Here is a 19,778-nt window from a genome sequence, read left to right on the forward strand (position 1 = left end):
TCTGAGCTGTTGTTTGAAAATAGCATCTCCCATTTAGGTGACTGTTCATTTGTTTTTTTGTCAGTTTCTTTTGCGGTGCAGAAGCTTCTTAGTCTAATGTAGTCTCATTCATTTATCTTTGCCTTTACTTCCCTTTCCTTTGGGGTCAAATTCATAAAATGTTACCTACTGCCAAGGTCCATGAGTTTAGTACCTATGTTTTCTTCTATGTAATTTATTTATTCATATCTGATATTTAGGTCTTTGATCCATTTTGAATTAATTTTGTGCAAGGAGACAGACTGCAATATACTGAAAACTGTAAAATATTATTAAAGGAAATTGAAAGTCACAATAAAATAGAAAAATATTCCTTGTTCGTGAAAAGGAAGAAAAATATAGTTAAAGTGACCATATTACCCAAAACAATATACAAATTTAATGCAATTTCCATCAAAATTCTACTGTTATTTTTTATAAAAGTGAAACAAAAAGTCATTCAGTTTATATGGAACCATGAAAACTCTTGAATAACTAAAGTAATCTGAAGGGGAAAAAAAGCAAGAGGCATTACAATACCTGACTTCAAACTATACTACAGGGACATGATAAAACTGCATGGTACTGGCCCTGGACGGATGGCTAAGTGGTAGAGCATCGGCCTGGCGTGCAGTAGTCCTGGATTCGACTACCGGCCAGGGCACACAGGAGAAGTGCCCATCTGCTTCTCCACCCCTCCCCCTTTCCTTCCTCTCTGTCTCTCTCTTCCCCTCCTGCAGCCAAGGCTCCATTGGAGCAAAGTTGGCCCGGGCACTGAGGATGGCTCCATGGCCTCTGCCTCAGGTGCTAGAATAGCTCTGGTTGCAACAGAGCAACGCCCCAGATGGGCAGAGCATCGCCCCCTGGTGGGCATGCCGAGTGGATCCTGGTCGGGTGCATGTGGGATTCTGTCTGACTGCCTCCCCTTTTCCAACTTCAGGAAAAACAAAACAAAGAAACAAAACAAAACAAAAAAACAACAACATGATACTGGCAGAAAAATAGACACACAGACCAATGGAACAAAATAGAGATCCAGAAATCAAACCACATATACATGGTGAGATCATCTTTTATAAAGGAGGCAAAAACACACAATGGAGAAAAGAAAGCCTCTTCAATAAATGGTGCTGGGAAAATTGTTTTTATTTTTCAATATTGTTTTGGTTACCTTGAATCCCTTGAATTTCTATGTGAATTTTTCACAAATGGGCCAATTTCTGCAAAATTACACTAGGGACCTAGATAGAGGTTGTGTTCATCCTGTAGATCAATTTGATCCATGAAGACAATAAATTTTTATTTATTTAAGACTTCATTACTTTTTCAACAATTTTTTGTTTTTTAAAATAAACAAGTATTGCACTTCTGTTAAATTTATTCTTGAGTATTTTATCCTTTGTTATGGTCTTGTCATTGTTTTCTTAACTTCATGTTTATTGTTCATTGTTAGCATATAAAAATACCACTCATTCAGTATAATGATCTTGTATCCTGAAACCTTATTGAAAGAGATTATTAGTTCTTACAGCTTTTTCTCTGTGGATTTCTTAGGATTTCCCATATACAAGATCCTGACACCTGTGAATAAAGATAGTTGTACTTCTCTTCCAACATAGCTGCTTTTATTTATTTTTTTCTACTTACTTTGGCAAATATTAAAGTACAACATTGAATTAGAAATAGTAAAAATAAAGATTATGGATTTATTCTGGATATCACAGGGGAAGCTTTCAGTCTTTCACCATTAATTACAATGTTAGTTATGTGGATTTTATTGATGGAATTTATCACATTGAAGAACATCCTTTCTATTTCTAGTTGCCTAATGCTTTTTTTTTCTTATCATGGAAGGATATTTTTGTCCCATTATTTAAATATTTAGATTATCAAGTGGTTTTTTCCTTTACTAAAGTAATATAGTGTGTTATATTGATTTTCAGTTAAGTCAACCTTGCATTTCTGAAATAAATACCACTTGCTATCACTTAATTTCAATAACATACATGACCTTTTCTCTTATATGATATAACTAATTCAATTGCCCTCATTTATAATATTGTTGTCAAATTACATATTTATACATTATAAGTCCATCAAAATCTTTTAAATTTATTTATATTTTAATTATTTTTTTAAATAAGGGAGAGCATGAAAGCAGTCCCCAACTACCAAAAAATATGCACTAAGGTTTCCCACATTTGGGGAAATTGCAGAGATCAACACATCCGGAGTGCAATGGATAAGCCTTGCCCTGGGAAAACCACCATTTTGATCATGGTTTTACCAAGTAAGTGTCATCAACATATTTTTTATAATTATTACTTTGTATTTTTAGCAATTTATTTTTAATTTTTAAAATAAATTTATTGGAGTGATGCTAGTTAACATAAATATACAGGTTTCAGGTATCCAATACTACTATACATCTCTACTACCATATTGCATGCTCATCACACCACTCAAGTCTTCGCCCATCACCATTTACCATCCTTATACCTTACTGGACCCCCCACTGCCACTGCACAATCATCACATTGCTGTCCATGTCTGTGAGATTTCTTTTCCCTCTTCTTGTGTTTTTTTCCTCAATCTTTGCACCCTCTTCAACCAGTTAACAGATTCCCTTCCCAACAACTGACACCCTGCTCTTTATATCTATGAGTCTGTCTGTATTTTGCTTGTTAATTCATTTTGTTCTTAACTTTTTGAAAGAGTTTGAGTAGGGGAGATTCCTGATCTGACTTACATTTTTAAAAGTGTAGATTGACTTTAATGTGGTAAGAGCAGAAGTATAGATACTAATTAGAAGAGTAATGCAATAATTCAGTGAAAAGATGATGGTGGTTTAGGAAAAAGGTGGTAATCAACAAGAGGATTTAGTAAACATTTGAAGGAAGATTATCAGAATACAATGATAGATTGGATCAGGAATATGAAGAGAAGAGTTTAGGATGACTCAAATGTTTATGATATAAAAACTGGAGATATGGAATAATAAAGATGAAAATCTATCTCCAAATATCAGGAAATGTTTTGGAAAGAGGATGTGCAGGATAAGAGATAGATTTCAGTTTTACATGTTAATTTAGATGTGTTTATTAAACAAAAAAAGAAATGATATTATTTAATTAGTTAAAAATACGAGTCTGTAGATTAGGGAAGATATGTGAACTGGAAATATAAATATAGAAATTGTCAACATATAGACTATATTTAAAACCATGGAACTGGATGAGATCACCAAGAGATAAGTAGTTTGAGAAAACAAAGAATTCAAGAACTGAGACCTGAGGAAATCCAATATTAAGAGGTCATGAAGAAAAAGAAGATGCAAAATACATAAATTGACATGAAAGTGTCAATAAGTTATCAAGCAAATCAGAGGAATGTGTTGTCTTGGGGAATATATATATATATATATATACATACACACACATATATATTATATATATGTATAGATATATTATATATAATATATAGATACATATTATCTATCTATCATCTATCTATCTATCTATCTATCTATCTATCTATCTATCTATCTATCTATCTATCTATCTATCTATCTTGTCTAAGAGACAATGATCTTCCTTGTCAAATGTTGCTGATAGGCCAAGTAAAATGAGCCTAGATAACTGAATAGAAAAACTGGCATTTTATATGAGGTGAAAATCAAGAAATTGATTACTTTTTAGTTTATAAATAGTTTATAGAGAAAACAAGAGATTGTTCCTAAGGTTTCATAGACCCCTTTTCAGAGACAGAGATATTTATTATATGAGAAACCAAAGATAACTAACTGACTTTTTTAGTTTTGCTTATAAATGCATCTGCACATTTTACCTTGAGATATGTCATGAAAATATTATTTCTCTTTTGAATATACTTTATTTTATTTTTACAGAGAACCAATTTGTAGTGTGGTAATGGTAGAGTGGCACTTTTTTATTGTACCAGTTGTCTCACAGATTTTTTTAAAAAGCTGGAAAAATGTTCAAAATAACCTATGTTAAGGCAGAAACTGTAGAGAATTCAACTGTTAAAAGATAAAATAAAAAAAAAAAAAAGATAAAATAAAACACAACAGGTAAGATACTCTATATGGCTTTTCCTCTAAAAACATTACCCTGGAAATTTGGTATAAGGTGGCTAAAATACTTAAGCAGAAATCTTAAGTCATGTTGGCATAAGATATTAGAGGAGTTGGGGTTTGCCGGAAAGGTTAAAAAAATGTAAAGGAGCATAGAAAAAAGGAAGATTGTCACAAAGAAGTGAGCCCTAATTTTGATGTCCAAAGTCTCAACTACTTTCATGACCCCTGGTCTGCATATGTACAGAAAAAATAAAACTGACAGAAATAAGACTGAAAATTTGGAACAGATATTTTTAACTGCTGTTAACCATAAGGGAGACAGAGTTTGGAGGTTGAATTCCACTAAAGTTAGAGAAATTTTGTAAATATTTTGGGCTTTCTATTGAAACTCTCAAAGAAGCATGTCTGACTAATGAAATAAAGACTATATCCAAGGATTAAGAAATTACCATAAAAGGCTGAATCAGATTCATACTAACAAAGGCTAAAATGAAGGATTCCAAAGTTCTAGATGATCAGCCTAGAATTTAACTTTCGTCAGATAGAACAAAAGTCAAAATACTCTGAAGAGGAAGATAAGAGAATCAAAATCTTTATGAATATCATGAATAGTATTTACTCTGTAATCAAATATTACTAGAAATATGAACAGTAGACTAACACAAAGTTATATAAAAATTCAAGTAGAAGTAATTTTTATAGAGATGCAGATGTTGAGTTAGCAGAAAAGATTTTAAAAAGCTTTCAAGGATTTTTTTTTATTTATGTGAAAGGAGGGTAGATAGACTCCCACATGTGCCCTGACCTGGATCCACCTGGCAAACCCTATCTGGGTCAGATGTTCAAATCAAGCAAATTATCCTCAGCACCTGGGGTCAAAACTCAAAACAATAGAGCCAGTTGTTGAGAGAGGGGAAGAGAAGCAGACGGTGAATTCTCATGTGTGTCTTGACTGGGGATTGAACCTGGAATGTTTGCACATTGAGCCAAAACTCTATCTGCTGAGCAAACCGGCCAGGGCCAGATCAAAGACTTTTAAAAAGGTGGTCAAAATAAGTGGACAAATGTATATTACAAAACGGAAACTATGAAAAGTAATCAAATTGAAATTCTAAGATTAAAAATTATGCTATTTGAAATAAAAATCAATGGTTTCGAGATGGTAGAAAAAAAGGTTAACAGAGTTCAAGACAGAATAATCCAAATAACCACATCTGAAGGAAATAATTTTTTTTTACAATACCATCAGCAATGTTGACTGAATTCACATATAAAACACTGCAACCAACAACTTTAGAATACAAATACATAGATGTGTACTACATAGTAATTTCAAATTATATTATATGCCAGGCCATAAAATAAACATTAATATATTTCACATATTGACATCTAACAAGACATCTCTTATGACTATAAAGTAAATGATTTAGAAATCAACAATAATAGAGTATCTGGGAAAGTTCTAAATATTTGGAATTTAAAGAATACATTACTGAGTAGCACATGGATTGAAAATAAAATCACAAGGAAAATTAAGGAATAACTTAAAATAAATGGAAATAAAAGTAAAACATAATTCATTGAATACAACTAAAGAAGTGCATTGAAAAAAATTATAATTTTAAATAATTATATGAAGAAGAAAAAATTTAAATGAATTGCCTACATTTGAACTTTAAAAAATCAGGAAGAGATGAGCAAAGCAAGCACAGAATAATGAGAAGAGAAGAAATAATAGGAATAAGAGAAGAAACTAATGAACTAGAAAACAGAAAATAAATAAAACTAAAAGTTTGTTCTTTGAGCATGTTAATAAAATGGCTAAAATTCTAGCAAAACTGATCAGAGAAAAGGAGATGTGATTTTTACCTTGTTCATAGCTGAGTAAGATCCCACAAGACCAGCACTCTTGCAAATAACAAGTAGCTTTTATATGTACTTGGAAATAAATAGTAGAAAATGACCAAATCTGGTGGAATAGTTCACACTTAGAGAAAATTTGGATAAAATGAATTCCTATTTTCATGAGTTTTAGCTAAAGGTCATATATAGGCAGCATAATGTTAAGAGTGGTGGTAGTTGGCAGGTAAATAGTTTTTCTGTTTTGGGGTTACAGAAAAATGAATCTAAAGAAATCACAGTGCTGAAGAAAGAACAGTTATCCCCAAAGGGAAATATCAATATAGTGGAGCCCCAAACTTTTTCTGACCACATATTTGGTTGACCCCTGAATCACATATCAGAAAAGCAGGTTCAAAAAAGAAGAGGAAAAAAAAAGAAAGAAAAAGCAAAGCTCTGATTACAAAGATATGGATGAAGTTACATTTCTTTGTTATGGGACTGAAATCCAAACTTTATAAAGAGCTTATACATCTCAATATATATATATATATATATACACTTAAAAAACGGGCAGATGGCTTGAACAGACACTTCACCAAAGAGGACAAACATATGGGCAATAAAAATATAAAGTGATTCTAATGTCAGTAATCTTCAAAAAATGCAAATTAAAACCATAATGGAATATCTCTCTTCACACCTGTCTAAATGGCTCTCATCAATAAATCTACAGCCTGACCAGGAGGTAGTGCAGTGGATAGAGCGTCGGGCTGGGATGCAGAAGACCCAAGTTCGAGACCCCGAGGTCACCACTTGAGCTCACGCTCATCTGGCTTGAGCAAAAAGCTCACCAGCTTGAACCCAAGGTCACTGGCTCGAGCAAGGGATTACTCAGTCTGCTGAAGGCCTATGGTCAAGGCACATATGATAGAGCAATCAATGAACAACTAAGGTATAACTAAAAACTGATGATTGATGCTTCTCATCTCTTTACGTTTCTGTCTGTCTCTATCTATCCCTCTCTCGGACTCTCTCTCTCTGTCCCTGTAAAAAAATAAAATCTACAAACTATGATAGTAATGATAAGGAGAAAAGGGAACACTTGTGCACTGTTTGTAGGAATGCAGATTGGTGCAGCCACTGTGGAAGACAGTGTAAATGGCCTTATGGCCCAGTGATTCCATTTCTGAATATATACCTGAAGAAACCCCAAGCAGTAATTGAAAATAATGCATGCACTGCTTATGTTCACTGCAAAATTATTTACAAGTGCCAAGGTATGGAAACAACTGAAGTGCTCTGCAATATATTGGGCAGGAAAAGCTATGGTGTGTGTGTGTATGTGTGTGTGTGTATATATATATATATACACACATACACAATGAAATATTACCTAGCCTTAAAAGAGAATGAAATCTTACTCTTTGCAACAGCATGGATGGACCTAGAGGGTCTTATGATAAGTGAAATAAGTGAGACAAAGAAAGACAAAAATACCAATGTGGAATCTAAAGAACAAAGTGGAAATAGTTTTATAGATGCTGAGAACAAAGTGATAGTTGTCAGAGATAAAGGGGGTTGGGGGTTTGATGAAAAAGGTGAAGAAATTAAGAAGTAAAAATCGGTAGTTACAAAATAGTCACAGGGTTACAATGTTCAGCATAGGGAATATAATCAGTAATATTGTAATAACTATGTATGGTACCCCGTGGGTACTTGAATTATTGGGAGGATCACCTTATAAATTATTTAATGGTCTAACCCTGATGCTATACACCTGAAACTAACTTATAATACTGTTCAATGTCAACTGTAATTAAAAAGTAAAATTTTTAAAAAATGAAGAAAATTCAAACTTCCACCCAAAAAACAGAATATATACTTTGATTACAAACAAGATAATTTCCAGCTAAAACAAAAGAAACGACACTCATCAGAAAAAAATATTGTAATTTAGATCTTTAACAACTTAATATTTATATCTGTTACACAATAGATTGTCACTCAACATGTTAAGAAAATGTAATGTATTATTTGCTTTTTAAATTAAATTTGTTGAAGGGACATTGGTTAATAGGGTTAAATAACTTTTAAGTGTCCATTTCTATAATATATGATCTATATATTGCATTGTGTGTCCACTATCTAAAGTCAAATAATTTTTTGTCACCATATATCTGCCCTCCTTTGCCCTTTATAAACCTTGATCCCATTCCTTGTAGTAACCACTATACTTTTTTTCTATGTCTGTGAGTTACAAGTTTAGATCCTACATGACTGAAATAATATGGTTCTTATTCTGACTGAGTTGTTTTGCTTAGCATGATATTCTCAAGATTCATGCATGTTGTTGCAAATGACAGTATTTCATCTTTTCTTATGGCTGAGTAGAAGTCCACAGTATATATTTACCACATGTTCTCTACCCGATCTTCCATCGAAGGACACTCTGGTTCTCTCCATGTATTGAGCACTGAAAACAATGCTGCAATGAACATGAGGGTGCAAACATGTTTAAAAATAAATTTAAAAATTTGGGGATAGATATCCAGAAGAGGGATTGCTGGGTCACACAGTAACTCTATTCTAAAATTTTTGAGGAAACTTCTTAGTTTTCCATAGTGGCTTTACCAGTTTAAATTCCCAGCAGCAATGAATGAGGGTTACATTTTCTCCACAATCTTTCCAACACTTCTTATTACTATTCTTGTTGATAACAGCTATTTTAACAGGTGTGAGATGGCATCTCATTGAAGGGTTTTGTTTTTTTTTTTTGTTTGTTTGTTTGTTTTTTGTATTTTTCTGAAGCTGGAAACGGGGAGAGACAGACAGACTCCCGCATGCGCCCGACCGGGATCCACACAGCACGCCCACCAGGGGGCAACGCTCTGCCCACCAGGGGGCGATGCTCTGCCCCTCCGGGGAGTCGCTCTTTTGCGACCAGAACCACTCCAGCACCTGGGGCAGAGGCCAAGGAGCCATCCCCAGCGCCCAGGCCATCTTTGCTCCAATGGAGCCTTGCTGCGGGAGGGGAAGAGAGAGACAGAGAAGAAGGAGAGGGGGAGGGGTGGAGAAGCGGATGGGTGCTTCTCCTGTGTGCCCTGGCCGGAAATAGAACCCGGGACTTCTGCACGCCAGGCCGACGCTCTACCACTGAGCCAACCGGCCAGGGCCTCATTGAAGTTTTAATTTGCATTTCCCTAATAGCTAATGAAGTTTAGTATATTCTCATATATCTGTAGACCATTTGTTTGTCTTCTTTTTCAAATTTTTTTTTTTAATTTAACAACATGTTAACATGGTATCAATTATCCCACTCAATAAAACACCCTCAACCCCCTGTTATCATATCCCCCATGCCCCATGCAAAGTCTCATTCCATTCCCATTTCACCCCCATATCCCCCTCCCCCTAACTCCATCACCCTTTCCCTTTGGGACCTGCTGCCCTGTTATCTGTATCTATATGTTATGTATATATGATTTGACTAATCCATTTACCTCATCACCCTTCCCACTGACAGTTGTCCTTCAGTTCCTTGTGACCCTCCCTCTGTTTCTATTTTGATCCTTAGTTTACTGTGTTGATTATTTGCACATATAAGTGAGATCATATGATATTTGTATTTCTCTGTCTGGCTTATTTCACTAAGCATAATGATTTCCAGGTCCATCCATGTTATTGCAGAAGGTAAGATTTCCTTCTTTTTCACAGCCTCATGGTATTCCATTGTATACATGAACCACATCTTATTTACTATTTTTTAATTTTTATTTTTAATATAATTTTATTTTTTGAATTTTTATTAATTTTAATTTATTGTGTTAACATGGATTCAAGTGTCTCACTCAATATAACACCCTCACCTCCCAAACCCCTGTCCACAATTTTACCCCCTGTCACCACCCTCCCTTTAAACCCCCCCCCACCTTTCCATCTGGGATTACTGTCATTTTATCTGTATCTATGTGATATGTATATATGATTTCACTTATTTTTTCACCTTCTCTGATCCCATCCCTTAATCCCCCTTCCCTCTGACAGCTGTCCCTCTGCTCCCTGTGACCCTACTTCTGCCTCTATTCCATTCTTCAGCTTACTTTGTTTATTAGATTCCACATACTTGGGGTGTATCCAGATCTTGGCTATTGTAAACAGTGCTGTAATAAATATGGGGTGTATATATTCTTCTGAATCAGTGTTTTTGGATTCTTAGGATATATTCCTAAAAAAACAATAGTTGTGTCATAAAGCAGGCCTATTTTTTAAATTTTTGATAAAATGGCATACTGTTTTCCACAGTGGCTGAACAAATCTGCATTCCCACCAGCAGAAGGATTCCCTTTTCTCCACATCCTTGCCAGTGCTTGTGTTTGCTAATTTGTTAATGCAAGCCACTGTGACAGGTGTGAGGTAGTATCTCACTGTGGTTATAATTTGCATTTCTCTGATGACTAGTAATGTTGAACATTTTTTCATATGCCTGTTGGCCGTTTGTATATCTTCTTTGAAGAAGTGTCTATTCATTTCCTTTGCTCATTTTTTTTTTGTATTTTTCTGAAGCTAGAAACGGGGAGAGACAGTCAGACAGACTCCCGCATGCGCCCGACCGGGATCCACCCAGCTCGCCCACCAGGGGCGATGCTCTGCCTACCAGGGGGCTATGCTCTGCCCCTCCGGGGCGTCGCTCTGCCGCGACCAGAGCCACTCTAGCACCTGGGGCAGAGGCCAAGGAGCCATCCCCAGTACCCGGGCCATCTTTGCTCCAATGGAGCCTTGGCTGTGGGAGGGGAAGAGAGAGACAGAGAGGAAGGAGGGAGGGTGGAGAAGCAAATGGGCACTTCTTCTATGTGCCCTGGCTGGGAATCGAACCTGGGTCCCCTGTACACCAGGCCGACGCTCTACCGCTGAGCCAACCGGCCAGGGCTTCCTTTGCTCATTTTTAATTAAATTTTCTACCTTATTAGTGTTCAGTTTTAGAAGTTCTTTATAAATTTTGTTTATTAATCCCTTATCAGATGTATTGGCAACTATGTTCTTCCATTGAGTGGATTGCCTTTTTATTTTATTAATGCTGTCTTTTGCTGTGCAAAAGCTTTTTAGTTTGATATAATCTCATTTGTTTATTTTGTCTTTTATTTCACTTACCAGTGAAGATACATTGGCAAAAATATTGCTACAAGAGATGTTGAAGAGTTTACTGCCTATGTTTTCTTCAAAGATTTTTATAGTTTAATGATTTTCATTTAAGTCTTTAATCTATTTTGAATTTGTTTTGTGAATGGTATGTTTGTAGTCTACTTTCATTTTTTTAAATGAACCTGTCTAATTTTCTCTACACCATTTATTATAGAGACAGTTTTTACTCAATTGTGTATTCTTTCCTCCTCTGTTAAATATTAACTGATTATAAAGGTATAGGTTTAATTCTAGGTTCTCTGATTTGTTCCATTGATCTGTATACCTGTTCCTATGCCAACATCAAGCTATTTTGATTGTAATGGCCTTGTAGTTTAACCTGATATTAGCAAGTGTGATACCTCCACTTTGTTCTTCATTTTTCAAGATTGCTGAGACTATTCACATTCATATTCTTTTTCGTTACATATAAATTTTTAGAGTATTTTTTCTAGATATATGAATTATGCCACTGATATTTTAATAGGACTTGCATTGACCCTATACATTTCTTTGGGTAAAATGGACATTTAATAATGTTAATTCTTCCTATCCATGAAGACAGTATCCATGAAGAGTACTTCAACTTGTTTGTATCTTTCTCAATTTCTTTTTTCCATGACTTAAAATTTTTCAAGAACAAGTATTTCACCTCCTTTGTAAAATTTATTCTTAGGTACTTTATTTTGTTGCAATAGTGAGGGAATTGTTTCCTTAATTTCTTTTTCTGATAATTTATTGTTGGTGTATAAAAATGCCACTGGTTTCTGAATATTAATTTTATATCTTACCACCTTGCCAAATCCATTTATCAGTTTTTGCAGTTATTTGGCTAAGACTTTAGGGTTATTTATGCACAGTATCATGTCATCAACAAATAATACCAATTTCACTTCTTTTCCAATTTGAATGCCTTTTTATTTCTTTCTCTTGTCTTATTGCTGTAACTAAGACTTTCAGAACTATGTTGAATAAGAGTGCTAAAACAGGGTATCCCATCTTGTTTCTAATTTTAAGATGATTAAAAATGCTTTTAATTTTTGCCCACTGAATATGATTTTGGCTGTTAGTTAGTCATATATGGCCTTTATTATGTTGAGGTATGTTCCCTGAATACCCGCTTTGCTGAGAGTTTTAATGATAAATGGGTGCTCGATTTTATCAAATGCTTTTTTCTGCATCTATTAATATGATCATTTGATTTTTATCCTTAATTTTCTTTATGTAATGAATCCCATTTATTGATTTGTGAATATTAAACCAACCTTGTCTTCCCAGAATAAATCCTACTTGATTATGATGTATGATTTTTTAATGTATTGCTGAATGTAGTTTGCTGATATTTTGTTAAGAATTTTAGCATCTATGTTAATCAGGGATATTGGACTATCATTTTCTTTCTTTTTAGTGTTTTTTACCTGGTTTTGGAATTAGAATAATGCTTGTCTCATTAATTGAGCTTGGAAGTCTTCCCTTTCCTTCAATTTTTTTGAAATATCTTGAGAATGATAGGCTTTAGTTCTTGTTTGAATGTTTGGTAAAATTCACCTGTGAGGACATCAGGTATAGGACTTTTGATTTCTGGTTTGTTTGTTTTTTTATAACTGTTTCAATTTCATTTGATGTAATATGTCTGCTCACACTTTAATTCTTCCAGATTCAGTTTTGGAAGATTGTATGTTTCTAGGAATTTATGCATTTCGCTCAGGATGTTCAATATTTTTGGCATATAGATCCTCATAGTATCTTCTTGCAATCTTTTTTATTTTTGTGATGTCAATTGTTACTTCTCCTCTTTCATTTCTAATTTTATTTATTTAGGATGAGTTTGGTTAAAGGTTTGTCAATCTTGTCAATCTTTTCACAGAACCAGCTCTTGATTTAATTGAAATTTTGTATTATTATTTTAGCCTTTATGCCATTTATTTCCCCACTTATATTTATTTCCTTATTTTCACTTCCTAAACTTTATTTGTTAGTTTTTTAAAAATTATTTTAGATGCAGTTTTAGATTATTTATTTGAGCTTTTTCTTGCTTCTTAAGGTGTACCTGTGATTCTATGAACTTCTTTCTAAAGGCTGCTTTTGCTGTGTTCCATGAATTTGGGGTTGTTGTATGTTTGTTTTCATTTGTTTCAAGAATTTTTATTTGTGTGTGTGTGTGTAAGAGAGAGAAAGAGACAGACAGGGACAGGCATAAAGGAAGGGAGAGAGAAGAGATGAATAAAATTTTCTTTGTGGCACCTTAGTTGTTCATTGATTGTTTTCTCATATGTGCCCTGACTAGAGGGTACAGCAGAGTGAATAACCCCTTGCTCACACCAGCGACCTTAGGCTAAAGCCAGTGACTTTGGGCTTCAAGTCAGTGACATTAACACTCAAACCTGTAATCATGGATCATGTCTATGATTCCATGCTCAAGCCAGAGATCCTGCGATCAAGGAGGGGAGACTGTGCACAAACCAGGTGAGCCTGTGCTCAAGATGATATCTTGGGGTTTCAGAACTTTCTCCTCTGTGTCCCTGATCAACACTCTATCACTGAGTAATTGCCTTGTCAGGCTCAAGATTTTTCTCCACTTGATCTCATTGTTAACTTATTTGTTATTTAATAACATGTTATTTAGCTTTTAAGTGTTTGATTATTATTCAATTTTTCTTCTGTAGTTGATGTCTAGTTTCATGCCATGGTGTTCAGAGAAGATATTTGGCATGATTTCAATGTTCTTAAATTTATTGAGACTTGTTTTGTGTTCTAACATGTGGTCTATCTTAGAAAATGTACCATGATCACTTCAAAAGAGTGTATAGTCTGATGCTTTTGTGTGAAACATTTGAAGATATCAATTAAATCCTGATGATTTAATATTTCGTTTCAGGCCCCTGTTTCTTTGTTAACTTTCTATCTGGAGACTCTATCCATTGATGTTAGTAAGCTATAAAAATTCCCTAATATTTTAGTATTGCTATCAATCTCATGCTTTATGTCCATCAAAACATGCTTTATATATTTAAGGTTTCCAATATTGGGTGCATAAATATTTACAGTGGTTATATCTTCCTGTATTGTTTATCATTAGGTAATGACCTTTTCCCCCCTTACTATAACCTTTGTTTTAAAGGTTATTTTGTCAGATATAAGTATTGCTAGCTTAGCTTTTTTTTCATTTTCATTAGCATGAAATATATTTTTCCATCCTTCCACTTTCAGTCTATGTGTATCTTTTGTTCTGAGGTGGGTTTCTTGTAGACAGCATATGTATAAGTCTTGTTTTCTTATCTATGCAGTCACTCTATGTCTTTTGACTAGAGCATTAATCCATTTTTATTTAAGATTATCATTGATATGTATTAATTTATTGCCATTTTACTCTTTAAAGCTACAATCCCCTTTCCCTCAATTTTTTTTTTTTTTATAGCAGGCCCTTTAACATTTTTTGCACTACTGCTTTGGTTGTAATGAACTCTTTGAGTCTTTCCTTTTTGTGTGTGTATGTTGGAAGTTCTTTCATATTTCTCCTTCAATTTTAAAGTGTACTTTTGCTGTATAAAGTAGTCTTGGTCATAGGTTCTTGATTTATATCACTTTGAATATTTCCTGCCAATCTGAAATGGTCTGAAATGTTTCTGTTGTGAAGTCAGATGCCAACTTTATGAGGGCTCTTCTTTAGGTAATTAACTAGTTTTCTTGCAACTTTCAGTATTTTTTATTTGCCTCTTAACTTTGTCATTTTAATTATGGTGTGTCTTTGTGTGGACCTCATTGAATTCATCTTTAATGGGATTCTCTGTGCTTCTTGCACTTGTTTGACTTTCCCTTCATTAATTTAAGGAATTTTTAGGCTATGATTTCTTCAAGCAAGTTTTCTATCCCTTGTTATTTTTCATGTCCTTCAGGGAAACCTATGATGTGGATATTTTTTCTCTTCATGTTGTCTTAGACATCTCTACCAATTTTCTTAGTCTCTTTTAGCATCTTTTCTTTTTGCTGTTCTGTTTCTGTGATTACATTTATCTTGTCCTCTAAATCACTGATTTGATGCTCTGTTTCATCTAGCCTGCTGTTGATTCCTTCTAGTGAAGTCTTCATTTCTAATACTGTACTTGTCATTTCTGACTGGTTCATTTTTAAGATTTAAATGTCTTTTTTGATGCTTGCCATCTCTTTGTTCAAGTTTTCATTGTGATCATCCATTCTTGTTCTAATATCCTTGAGCACCTTAATAAACATTATTTTAAACTCTATATTTGATAGTTTTGTTATTTTCATTTAATTTATTTCTTTTTCTGGAGATTTCTCTTATTGATTCATTTGAGTCATAATATTTATTTGCCATTTTGTCTGTGTATTAAGTAGCACTGCTCTGACTTTGAAATCTGTTGTGGCATCTTTATGAGGGAGATGTGCTCAGTGGTACTGACATCCAGACCACCTGAGTTTCTCACTCTAGGAATGTTTCTTGAGGATTATTTTTACCCTTCTGCCATTTGTGAGTATTAAATGCAGTTGGCCCTTTCATGGATGAGGCTATCATTTATGGCTGGCTGGCTTTAAGGATCAACCATGATCTTGTGTATTACATGATGTGCAGTGTATGTCTGATTTAGCATGTTTATCCTCTGCAGTGTTTAGTGCCTGCTGGACTCCTCCTTTAAGCATGCCACTTGTATAGCTAGCTGAGTCTAGTTTTGGTGTGGTGTGCCACCTACTACTGGTTGGATTGGTTCTTGGTTCTCTTGGGTAGGGTTCAGTTATGGCTTGGTGTTAGCAGTTGTTTGTAATCTGCTGCCATGGGCTACCTGTCAAGTTATTGCTGTTTTTGTTATTTGTTTTCATGTTTTCCGTAACTTGGTGTGTGTAGGAGAGATCAACCTGTATATCAGGATGAGCTTCCTCATGTTTAGAGCTGACAGTGTCAACTTAACCTTTTAAGGCAAATCTCAAGCTCTGTAAGATTTGCCTCTACTTTCCAGCTGTTTCACCTCCTGTAACTGCTTGGTTTTCCCACAAAGCCTTCTGTAGAAAGACTGTAGTGTGGGGTCAGACTGGACTTACCCTTTCAACTCTTCCATGGGTTGCAAGCTTAGTAGGTTAGGGCAGCTAAAGTTTGAAATATAATGTTAGTGAAACCCCATACCTCAGTGGTCTCTTCACCAGGATTTCAGTACAAGGAAAGTGGCCCATTCTCCAAAGCCTACTCCCTCAGACACTGCTGAATACTCCATTTCTATTTCTCCCCTGTTAGGTGAGCCACATATTCAGTTTAGGTGGGGCTGAAATTCCCTCTGCAGAAGTTCTTTCAGCTGTATAGCCCCGGTTTTAAGGAGGAAGACCAAGAGATAGACCTCCCCTGCGGTTGACAGTGCCCCTCCAAGAAAGTGGCTAAGCTTCTTGACCAATCCCAACAACAGGCTCCATGGAGCCCATACCTTGAATGTCTATGCTCCAAGTCTCTCTCCCTTCCCTCTGTGGAACCTACCCCATGGGGTAGGATATCCAGGACCAGGGCTGGCTGACTGTGAAGCTACATCCTGTCTGGTGTGAGTTCAAGCTACAGTTCAGGTGCTGATCACATAAACTGGAAACCACCTCTGCTAGGACCAATGTCTGATGAACCCTCCCTTTGGGCATGCCATCTGCTTGGGTCATTAGGTTCTGAACTGAGACTCTCCACAGCTGGCATCTGGATGTGCTGACCTTGGGCTTCCCTGGAGGGAACCCAGTGCAGACCACTGCAGGACCATGCCTGGCCCTAAGCAATCTTCTTGGAGAAACAAGCTAACCAGTTTGTGGCTGCCTCTGCTGGGCCCAGGTGCACATGTAAACACCAAGCCATACACCTAGACTAGCTTTTACATACAGTGGGCCTGGGGGCATATCAGCAAAAGACTGAAGGTTACCTGAGTTCCACCTCCTGCTGTCTCTGTCTTTTGGCTTCTTGTTGGGCTCAGAACTGAGAAAACCCCTGGTAGAGTCTAGAGCCTGTGGCAACTCAGGTACTAGGAAAGATAGTGGGTGTGTGACTCCCAATCCCACCCCATGGCCTTAGGTGTCAGTCTGTTCTTACTTTCTTCACACACCTCAGTAGGTTGTGGCCACTAGGAATATGGTGGGTGTGGCCTCTGACACCAAGAGATGTGTTTTTCCCACAGTCTGGACAGTTATTACTCAACATCCTGTGAAGTGGAAGCACCATTCATATTCTCTGGACAGTGTGAGGAGAAGTTCTGGCCTCAATGCCAAAAAACTTAGTCACTGACACCACCTCCCCACCTCCGCTTCTAGGCTTACTTCTAGAGCAGCCCAATCTCCACTGGGTGAGGCAAAAGAGATTCCCGAGGTTGGGGAAGTTGCATTCCCCGAGCCTGATGCCTCGTGGAAGAGACTGCTTCCACCAAGAAAGATGATGACTGCAGAATTGGAGAATGATTCAGCTCAGGTGTTCCAGTGGCATCCTCTCCAGTGTCTTTCCCTGGACCATCAATGTCACACTTTTCTCATGCAATACTAATCCTTTCAGCCCTCCGAACACTGTATTCACAGGTAAATCGCTGTGAATAAGATATTCTGTATGAGCCCTTTAAGATGGCACCTGCATGTCTCAGAACTCCTGTCTCTTTCCCGTAGACAAAAACTTTGCCTCTTTTTACTGCCAAATTCTGTAGGCATTTTTTCTAGGTTCTGGTGCTCTAGGCTGGTGCACTCAGCTTTGGGTTTCAGACCCGCATCTCTCAGGGAAAACCTTTCCACAGCTGAGAGTTCCTCTAGACCCCCAGCTGTCACTTTCTCCTGGAAACAGAGCAGCACTTTTTGCATCTTCACAATTCCTACCTTTCTCAATGTGGCTTCTGTGACTCCTTGGTTATGTACTCCTCTTTATTTTGTCCAAAGTAGACTTTTTAATAAGACTTTTTGTTTTATTTTTCTGAAGTGAGAAGCAAGGAGGCAGAGAGACAGACTCACCCTGCCTATGCCCGACCAGGATCCACCTGACATGTCCACTAGGCGGTGATGCTCTGCCCATTTGGGGCATTGCTCCATTGCCACCAGAGCCATTCTAGCACCTGATGTAGAGGATATGGAGCCATCCTCAGTGCCTGGGCCAGCTTTGCTCCAATGGAGCCTTGGCTGCAGGAAGGAGAGAGATAGAGAGAAAGGAGAGGGGGAAAAATGGAGAATCAAACAGGTGCTTCTGCTGTGTGCCCTGATCAGGAATTGAACCAGGACTTCCACACACTGGGCTGATGTTCTACCACTGAGCTTACCAACCAGGGCCTAATATGACTGTTTTTAATTTAGTTGTAATCAAATTTAGCACTGGGAGGTAGCAATTGGGAAGTCTGCTTATTCTATATTCTATTGCCATCTTGGAATCTATCTTCTTAGGAAAGGGATATGCCCATACACCTTTGCCCAGTTCTTAATTAATTGTTTTTTTGTTGTTGTTGTTTGTATATTTGCTGTTGACTTGTATGAGTTCTTTATGCATTTTTTATATTAATCACTTTTGAGACCTGTTGCTTCCTAATATGTTCTCCCATTTGTTGGGTTGCATTTTACTTTGTTGTTGGTTTCTTTTACTGTACAGAGGTTTTTAGTTTGATATAGTCCCATTTGTTTATTTTTGCCTTTACTTCCCTTGCTTTTGGGGTCAAATTTATAAAATGTTCTCTTCAGCTTAGGTGCATAAATTTAGTACATATGTATTTTTCTATGCAACTTATTGATTCAACTTTGATATTTACGTCTTTCATTCATTTTGAATGAATTTTTGTACATGGAAACAAATTGTAGTCTAGTTTCATTCTTTTGCATGGGACTTTCTAATTTTCTCAACACCAATTTTTGAAGAGATTTTTTTTCTTCATTGTATATTTTGGTTCTGTTGTCAAAGAGTATTTGTCCATATGTACATGGGGTTTTATTTCCAGGCTGTCAATTTTATTCCATTAATCTGTTTGTCTTTCTGTTAACACCATGTTTGTTTGTTTTTTTCACTACTGTTACTGGTAGTGTAATTTGAAGTCAGGTAGTTTGATGCCTCAGGTTTTATTCTCTATTCTCAAGATTGCTTTGGCTATTCAAAGTCATTTTGTGGTTCCATACAAATATGATTATAATTGTTATTTTTAAAATGTTATTGAGATTTTGATGGAGTTTGCGTTAAATCTGTATATTGCTTTGGGTAATATGCATATTTTAACTATGTTGATTTTTTGAATCCATGAATATAGAGTATCTTTTCATTTCTTTGTATCTTTTAAAATGTCTTTTAATGATGCTTTTTAGTTTCTACTACATAGGTTATTCATATCTTAATTAATTTTATTCCAAAGTACTTTATTATTTTTGTTTCACTTGAAAAATAAATTGTTTCAGTTTTTTTCTAAAATTTTATTCTTAATATATAAAAATAATGTGAGTTTTGTATATTGAGTTTGTATCTTGCAACTTAATTGTATTTGTGTATTGTTTCTACTAGTTTTCTGGTGAAACCTTTAGAGTGCTTTATATAAAGAATCATGTCACCTGTAAAAAGTAACAAATTTATTCCTTCATCCTCAGTTTTGATACCTTTTATTTCTTTCTCTTGCCTCATTACTCTGGCTAAGATTTCCAAACTGTTTTGAGTAAGAGTGGA

The 19,778-nt window shown here is 35.7% G+C and overlaps 1 non-coding gene across 1 annotated transcript; it reads right to left on the minus strand.

Annotated features, from left to right (window-relative positions):
• Positions 1-2,158: 2,158 nt before the first annotated feature.
• Positions 2,159-2,316, minus strand: LOC136386533 (U1 spliceosomal RNA). Its single transcript, XR_010747926.1, has one exon. It is a non-coding gene; the product is annotated as a U1 spliceosomal RNA (small nuclear RNA).
• Between the last annotated feature and the right edge of the window lie 17,462 nt (positions 2,317-19,778).

This window comes from Saccopteryx leptura, chromosome X (assembly GCF_036850995.1).
Source record: "Saccopteryx leptura isolate mSacLep1 chromosome X, mSacLep1_pri_phased_curated, whole genome shotgun sequence".
Taxonomy (NCBI): Eukaryota; Metazoa; Chordata; class Mammalia; order Chiroptera; family Emballonuridae; genus Saccopteryx; species Saccopteryx leptura.